We start from the raw sequence: 8771 nt of genomic DNA, 5'->3' as shown, positions 1-8771 counted from the left end.
AACAAAAAACAACAACAACAAAAAAAAAACCTGCAATTTTCGGATTATTACTTTGAGTAAAATACTTTAGCTATCTCATATTCAATTTCTTTACCTAGTTTCTGAATTCCTTCACTCTGTATTGCAGGTGACTGACAGATCCTGGTCCCCCACTGGGACAGGACTAACCTATGTGGACATTTCTCTGAGCAAGGAAGGAGACATTTCCTAAAAAACTGTGTTCAAGATCTGCTTTCATTTGAACCTGTCCTGAAGTCAAAGAAGTTAATGTGGCTTCATCTGAGCAGAATTTTGTCTAAAATCTTCATTACATGCCAATTCCAAAAGGATAATTCATAGTTAAGGCCTCTGAACACATTTAAAATAATCCTCTTTTGCTTCATATAATGAATAGAATAGATGGAATTGCTTTCCCAGACTTTCTGAGGAAACTGAAGCAATGCTTTAAAGTTTTAACAGCTTTTATTTCTCTCTTCAAATCTTAACCCAGTATCAAATATTAAAGTCCCAATATATTTAAGGAAAGCAGAAGTTGCTGTTATAATTAATTTCCTATCTGAGGGGAAAAAAAAAAGTAATTGCTAACCACTTTTGGAAAGAAAAGTAATCCTTTAAAAGAAAACCAGAGCAAATGTGTACACGTGTACAAAAATCTCTCTTTTTTCCCTTAAGCCTCAGCTACGTTTGTTGTACTTTAACAAAAAGACGTAATTCGATTTGAGGATGCCATGCCACATTGAGAACATAAAAGAACAAAATGCATTGAAAACATAAAACTTCCAGATTCCACAATCTACATACACTCTATTGAGTATATCCCTGCGTTGGGAAACAGGCTGAGAAGTAAAAATATTTCCTGAGCACACAGAAATTTCTACCAGATCTCCACCTTGGTAAATAAGTATCTAATTTCAGCCCAAGTGCAGGCTTTGAAGTTTAATGCAAGTAAGAGGCTGGGAAGTATATAACGTAGTAGAGAAAGCTGGCATCAAAATATCTAATCAGCTATTTGCTTTTCTTTCAAATACACCAGCTCAGTTGCAGGCTTGTACTGATCACCTGGAAAAGCATGCAATAATTTCATGAAATCATACTGGAAGAGGAAAAGGACGATTTCACTGGTAGGCAAGAGAAACATTTGTAAAGAAATATTTTCCCATTTTTTGCCATCAGAAGGGCTACCATTTCAAGTGTTCGCCTCCTTAGGGATCTCCCTTGATAAATGGATACCACGTTTGACAAATGGCTCGTCTCTATGCTCCAGGAAGGAGTGAAACAGGATGAGCTCAGTGTATCTGCTCAGGGTCCTGGGAGCGATGCACTCCTTTATGAAGTTTGGGCTGGAGATATCCCTCACGTGTTGTCAACATCAAGCCCAAGGGTTGAGATGGGCTGATGGCTGATGACTCAATTTCTGCAACCACACACCCTCACTTTCCTCATCTAGCAAGGATATGTTGCAGGATGAAGAGTCTTTGAATTAGAAATCATTGTTTGTTTGTTTTGAAGGATAGAATTTTGGAATAAATAACAAATTCCAAAGAACAGAGCCATCCCTTATGTATGCAGTATATGAAGAGCTTCAAAATTATTATTATGTTCCAGTTTGCTTAGACATTCAAAAAGTCAATGGAGACATCTGGTGCTTTTGCAGCTAGATGAGCACACAAAAATACAGTAACAATAGGAAAAAAAAGGAGAATACCCAACAATTAGGCCACAGCTGGAAGCAAAATGATGTCTGACATAACCATGACATACCATGTCACCTGTTTTGATCTACCCTTCTGTATGCTGTAACCTTTTTTCTTCCTCTCTTTTTCAACTTTATCAAAGATTCATTTAAAATACTAATGTTCTTCACTCTATTATTTGAAGTTAAAAGAAACATATGGTGCTTTGCAACAAAAGATAATTAGATTTCTTGTCTGCCTTCAGTATTATAGTTTTTAATGCACTTTAATGGAGTTTACAAATAGAATAGGCAAAATTAATGATAGAAAAGTTAAGAGGTTTGAAATGAGAATTTCTGAATTTCTGGGTTTGTTTCCTGTCTTATGGTCTATCTACTGCAGCATCCTGTGCTCCTTTAGGCATTGCTCACTTCTGCTTCAGAAGAATGATAAATTTGCTGGTGCTGGAAAGAACAAATCAGAACAGTATCTTCCTCCTAAGCACTGCAGATAACTGCAGCATAGGGCCTAGAGCACAATGACTTGTAGCCCTTTCATTCTATCCCTGTTCAGTGTTACAGTCAGCATTCACTTCATCCACAGCAGAGATGAATCATCACCTTGAATCCTTCTAAGGTTGTCCTAAGCATAATGTTTGAAATGATTCCAGCAAATTACATATGCATGGTGCAAAAATGAGTCCATTTTATTTTATATTTTTCCTTCTCAAAGTAATGCTGACAATGTGACTGAGTAATAATTTATAGCAAGATCATAAGAACTGTAAATAATCTGATCTATTGGCATATTACCCACTAATAATGTGTAGAGATTTTGATACATTTTTTTCGACTCATAGGAGGACGTGAGTGAGAATGGTTTGATGCAAGATGTGAAAGGACTGCTTGTGCATCTGCTGTGCTCACCTCAGTCTGTGCTTAGAATGGAAAGGAAACCTGCATGTTAGGAGAAGAAAGTAAAATTCTCTACAAACTTACTAAAACTAAATCATGGTGATATTTTTACATATGACATATATTTTTGAAAAGAAAAAATTAAAAAAAAAAAAGAAGAAGAGGAAAAAGAAAAAAGAAAGGAAAAGTAACTGGAAATCTTGTTTTTTGGCTTTCAGTAAAGCATCTGATGTGATACACTGTAGAGAATTCAGGTGTTGATGAAGTCATCAGCTTGACATATGAAAATGCAACATATAGTATTCAGTAGGATTCTGCCTGTAAGCCACTCTGTAGGGCATTAGAAAAACAGCAACTGCAGCCTTTTTTTCCAGTGAAGGTGATAAAATATTTAGGCTACTGAATGCATCTCTGAAGTGGATTGCTGCCTGCATTACCTGTTGTCTATCTTCAGATAAGACAAATCTAGACTGGAATAGATACAGAGAAGGGGTAAAAGATTAGTAGATGAGAAGAGCTTGTTTACAGTGACTCATGTCTTTTAAAACATTGAATGGGAGGAGGTATAATTACACCTGATAATTCATTTTCTGAAGTGATTAGTGACATAACCTTTTCAAATCCAAACTCAAAAATACGTGGATCATAGTATCAAGGTTTGTGTTCAAGAGGAGCAGCTTTCATTTGCAACTGAAGTGACAGTGAGTGCATCACAACTTTTGTTATAGGAATCAAATATACTTTAGTCCTCTCTAAAGGAAGGCAAAATACAGCCTTGCATATTTTTTTCCTTAAATTCAGCGTGACCTCTGCCTAAATTGATTTAATCATTAAAATAATATTGTATCATTTCTCTTACTTGTTTACTGATTTCATTTTGTGAAGAATTTTGCATTACTTTTGCATCATTTTTGCATCAGCGTGTTATCAACAACTGTTTTATAAATTTGTAAGATAAAACTTTAGATCACTGGTCTTCTTGGCTAAGAGGACATGGATAAAGTTGTTTTGTTGTTTTTTTTTTAATTTTACGTGATATTTTAAAATATGAAAAATGCATTGGCTATAAAATTTTATATGTCTTCATGTTTTTGTGCAGATTCTCAGCTGATACATTTACATTGCATTTGACTCTGGGTAATTTGATGTCATTATTCTCTTACACAGTAATATGAAAAGTACATATAAGGCTTTTTTACTAAGGTTTACAAAAATTCTTTCTACCAAGTATGTGATTTTTAGTCATTAATGAATTCCAAGGTTTACTTATGAGGTGTTGTAGGCAAAACTACAGGATTTCATACCTTGCTTGGAGAACAATGAATAACTTCAAGTCTGTTTGTAACCCATCTTAGTCTACATTTAAGATGGAAAAGATTAAAATGGAAAACAGGATTATTACAGAAAGTCTTTAGAAATGGATAAAATAAGGGGAAAAAATTGATCAATTAATCAAGTAATAATAGCATTGAATTTAAGCTTTAAACTAGTACAAGCACCAACAGAATAAGTCATTGCATTCAGTGGATCCTGAACTATGCATAAGAGAGAAGCTCTGCAGATGACCACAGGGATATATATGTATTCCAATAATATAATTGTCTTATACAATAAGTTATATTGTTCTTAATACTTCCACAAATATTTGCATGGAATAATTTGACTGCTAATTACTAATGATTCCCAGGGTTTATGTCGTTCCGAGGCACTGATCCTCCAGAAGGAGGGGGACAAGAACACAAGTAAAGAGGCTGCAGAATGAAACATCAAATTTCCCCTTTGAAAACAAAGAAGAAATCAGGAGTTGGCAAGAAAAAAATAAAAACAACCAAACAACTCAGTGCTTAAAATGGCATTTGTGGAGACCTGGTGACAAGGATCTTTTAAAACTTGATTGAGAGAAAAAAAAAAAAAGGAAAAGAAACATATCCACCTCTTACCAGCACAACAGCAAGGAGGCCAGGTTTGTTTAAGCTGAGGATTGGGCATGTTTGTCTTCAAACCTTTTGAAACAGGTGACAGATATTGTGCCAGAAGAAATTTACTGACACAATTATTGTTTCTTCAAGTCAATGTTTGACCTAGACCTAGGGCTAAGGGTGTTCACTCTCCTAACATAATCTCTAGACTTTTTTTCCCCAAAGGTGAGGAAGTTTGCAGCAAGAAAAAGAATCGAACTGCACAGACACACTGAAAGTTTACAAGTTGGTGGCAATCCAGGGCTAAAAATATTTGAAACCCTGTTCTAGCATGTGTGCATATCTACTTCAGAGTCAGAGCCTGTTTGCACAGCCAAAGCTTGTGTCCTAGCAGTCTGCTCTAGACCAGTTCTTCCTTCTGCTTTAGCTCCTTTCCCCTGAGAGGCTGCATATAAATATACTGTGACTGTCAAAACAGATCAAGGTCTTTGACAACAATTAACATTAAGAAAAGAGTTACTGAGGAGGTTTTTTTTAATTTAAATGTGGAAGAAAAAAAAGTAGATCCACAGAAGAACAGAAATTGAGTTCAAGCTATGACCAAATTGAAAATACATCTTTCCTCCAAACAAGCTCATTATGAGAGTTCTTCAAGTTCTTTTCAAATGATTTCTTTTCAAATGTGCTTGCACAAAGAAGATTCTAAATACATTTATGCATTTTTGCAATATTGATGTCTTCTTTCTTAATATCTGTTCCTCATCTTTGTTAATTATTCTTCCCTCATATACTTATTAAACTTCTGACCTCATTTCATCCACTCATCTAGGAAAAATGTAGTTAGAAATGTATATGGGAATCCTCTAAAATTAAGTAACAACTCTGACTGCTACGTATTCTCTAGGGAAAAAGGACAGTACACTTCTTGACGCATTTTCCACTCAAATGAGTAATGCTAAATCTTCTCCTTGTATGTCCTGCATGATTTCACGTTGCATTAATAATTCCAGATACATATCAGTGATGTTAGTTTACTTTTCTTGTTAAATATTTGAAGATGCCCTGGTTCTCCTCTGTCCTGGTACCATTACTCTCTTCTCCATCTTTTCTTCTCCTTTAGTGCCTCCCTCTCCTCTCTTGTATACGGAGAATGATAGAATAAAGTATCTGCCTAGCAGATATTTTTTATGCTGAAAATAAAAATTCACCATAGACCTTTCTGATGTCAAAGATGGACTGCAGTATATTTTACTGTAATTGGTTTTGGCTTCTGTAAAGAAACTTTCTTCCTGTAACAGAAATAGTGGCTTCAGTTCAGTTAGGTCAAAATATTATTCCATTTCCCCATGTTTGCTTGTTTCTTTCCACCAATGCTTTTACAATAATCGAGAGTATTGCAACACTTCAGAGTATTACAATACAGACAAATAACTGAAGTGGGTGCAGATTATCCATACCTCTCTAGATACTCTGAATTGTGCTGGAAGAGCCAGACCTTTAGACAGAGACACATTTGCATGACTCAGCCTTTTGATAAGTCCTCCATCACTAGATACTTGAAAGAATAAAGATTGCCATCTGACTCACTCATTTATGTTTATCTGAACAAGTGAAATGAAAGTGTACAGTGCTTTTGCACTCAGAAAAGATTTCATTCTCACTGACCTCAGTGTCAGGGATGGTTATGGAGCAGATCATCATGAGTGCAATCATACAGTAAGTGTGAGACAGCCAGGGGATCAGGCCCAGCCAGAATGGTTCATGAAAGGCAGATGCTACCTGACCAACCTCATGTCCTTCTATGACCAGCTGACTTGCATGGTGCACGAGGGAGATGCTGTTGACGTAGTCTACCTAGACTTCAGCACAGCCTTTGACACTGTCTCCCACAGTATTCTCTTAGAGAAGCTGCAGCCTGTGGCTTAGACAAGTGTAATATTTGTTGTGTTAAAAAAAGAAAAAAGAAAAAATAATAATAATAAATAGGCTTGATGGCTGGGCCCAAAGCATGTGGTGAATGGAGTTAAATCCAGCTGGTGGCTGATCACGAGTGCTGCTCCCTAGAGGTCAGCATTGGAGAGAGTCCTCTTTAATATCATTATTGATGATCTGGATCAGGGATTGAGTGCACCCTCAGTAAGTTTGCAGATGACACCAATTTGGGAGGAAGTGTCTATCTGTCTGAGAGAAGGAAGGCCCTACAAAGGGATCTGAGTAGGCTGTATAGCTGGGCTGAGGTCAGTGGGATGAGGTTCAACAAGACCAAGTGCAGGGTCCTGCACTTCAGTCATAACAAACCCAGACAACACTACAGGTCTGGGGCAAAGTGGCTGGAAAGCTGCATGGAGTAAAAGGATCTGAGGATGTTAGCTGACAGCCAGCTGAACATGAGCCAGTAGTGTGTCCAGCTGGCCAAAGAAGTTTCTTTTAAGGTAGTCAGGAAAATTAGAGTGCATAATGTCCAAACGAGTAAATAAAGCTTGGTGAGGAGCATATGACTGAAAGATTTTCTGTCAAGATGAAATGAAAAAAAGCCTATATAGAATAGACCAACACCTCCATGCAGCAGCTGAGGTCATTGATAAGCAGTGGAGAAGAATATAATAGGAAACACAAAGATATCTATAATTCTATATAATCATTTATAGGATTATCCCTTGCTGCAAGGGATATATGGCAACAAGGATTCCTAATCACTTTTAAAACTCTTCTTGACTTATCTGAAGTGGTTAGTCATAACAATGAGCTGGTTTATTGTTCATTTTCCAAAAACTGCCCTTGTTGAGAACCTTGACATTGCTCCAAGTGCAATACTGGACTCTGTTGTATTGTAGATTATTCAAAAGCATGGCTAATGTTTTGTGAGTATAGGAAGAAAATAAGTGAAACTTTTTGAAAATGTGAATGTCAAGGGCAGCCAGCTGATTTTGCAGTGGGAAGATTTGAATAGCAAAATCCTGTTCGTCCCAGAAGAGCAATTATGATTTATTGATATAAGCATTTAAGAGAAGCTTAGTCATAAATCCTAGCTGCAGTCAATGACAGTGAGCCTAGATTTAAAGCCTGACTTCTTGGTTGTCAGGGTGAATAATCTGAGGGCCTGAGTTCATGGCAGCAACCTTAGGTGGACAGTCGTGATGTACTGGCTGGCGACCCTTGAGGTAGAGCTGAGTTTCCATCTAAACTCAGAGCTAGTTAAATCAAGTTGCTCTCTGAAAATGTGTGAGTGATTGAGAACTGAACTTTTGTATTCCAAAATGCAACAATGGTGAGTATTTGACGGGTTCAAACTACAGATTGGCAAACACAAGAGCTATAGTTCAGGGAAACTTTCAGAGAACACAGTAAAATTGGAGATGCAATCTTTCAGCATCTTATGCTTGTAAGATCTGCCAGTTTCAGAGGTAGAGCAAAAAGATGCAGAGAAGATATTTGTGAGTGATGGATAGAACAGGGCCTTTTTCTTCTTCGTTAAAATGTCTGATGTTGAACATGAAACAAAAGAGAGGATTCAGATTACAATGAAACAGATTGTGTCTGTGCCAAAGTAGGATCAAAGGAAGCAGTATATTCGCTTGGAAAGCTTTAGGTCTGGCAGTTGAATAAAGAGGATATTTTTCAAATAATTTCTGTGGAAAAAAAAATGCAGAATTTGAGCTTTATCTTATATGTGACTCAAGAATGTAGGTCTTTTACTTCTTATTCTAGATGAAATCCTGTTACATGGCTGCCTTTTGAAGGATTTAATTGCTCCAAGGATTCATGCTTACACAGTATTCTCCACCTCCTAGAAACCACCGTAAGTCCTACTTTAATAATGCTATTCTTTGATGAGAATATTTCACGACCTGTGTAAAGTGGGTTAGGACTTTCCTCATTCCCTTGTCAACACATATGAATTCTGGCCAATATAAATGTCCTGTCTTATTGGCAGGGACCAAAGAAAAATCAGACGTACTGAGACGATTGCAAATGAAGGACTTTTATAGCTAAGTAAGTAATAGTTTATTCTTCCAAAAACCAGAATATTTTGGAGGAAAACATGGAGATCAAGACAACAATTTTTGGCTGCTATTGCTTATATTATGTCTGTTTTGTGGGTAAACAATAGCTCCAAAGCTGTTTTTCAAATAAGGAGATAAGGGTCTTCTTCTGCCCTGGTGAATGGTTAAAAACATAGAGCCAGAAATGTGCTTATAATTCCCATGAAAAGTAGGATGAAGGTGGTTTCTGAGGGCTCACAGAGGTCATAATAAGAAAGCAGT

General features: G+C 36.7%; 1 long non-coding RNA gene across 1 annotated transcript; it reads left to right on the top strand.

Moving 5' to 3' along the window:
• The first annotated feature begins 30 nt into the window (after positions 1 to 30).
• LOC109368647 lies at positions 31 to 8771 on the top strand. Its single transcript, XR_004160389.1, has 2 exons — positions 31 to 4550; positions 8215 to 8771. It is a non-coding gene; the product is annotated as an uncharacterized LOC109368647 (long non-coding RNA).

The sequence above is a fragment of the Meleagris gallopavo genome, chromosome 7 (assembly GCF_000146605.3).
Source record: "Meleagris gallopavo isolate NT-WF06-2002-E0010 breed Aviagen turkey brand Nicholas breeding stock chromosome 7, Turkey_5.1, whole genome shotgun sequence".
NCBI classification, from domain to species: Eukaryota; Metazoa; Chordata; class Aves; order Galliformes; family Phasianidae; genus Meleagris; species Meleagris gallopavo.
The sequence above is the reverse complement of the archived record's forward strand: the minus strand, read 5'-3'. Positions and strand labels throughout refer to the sequence as shown.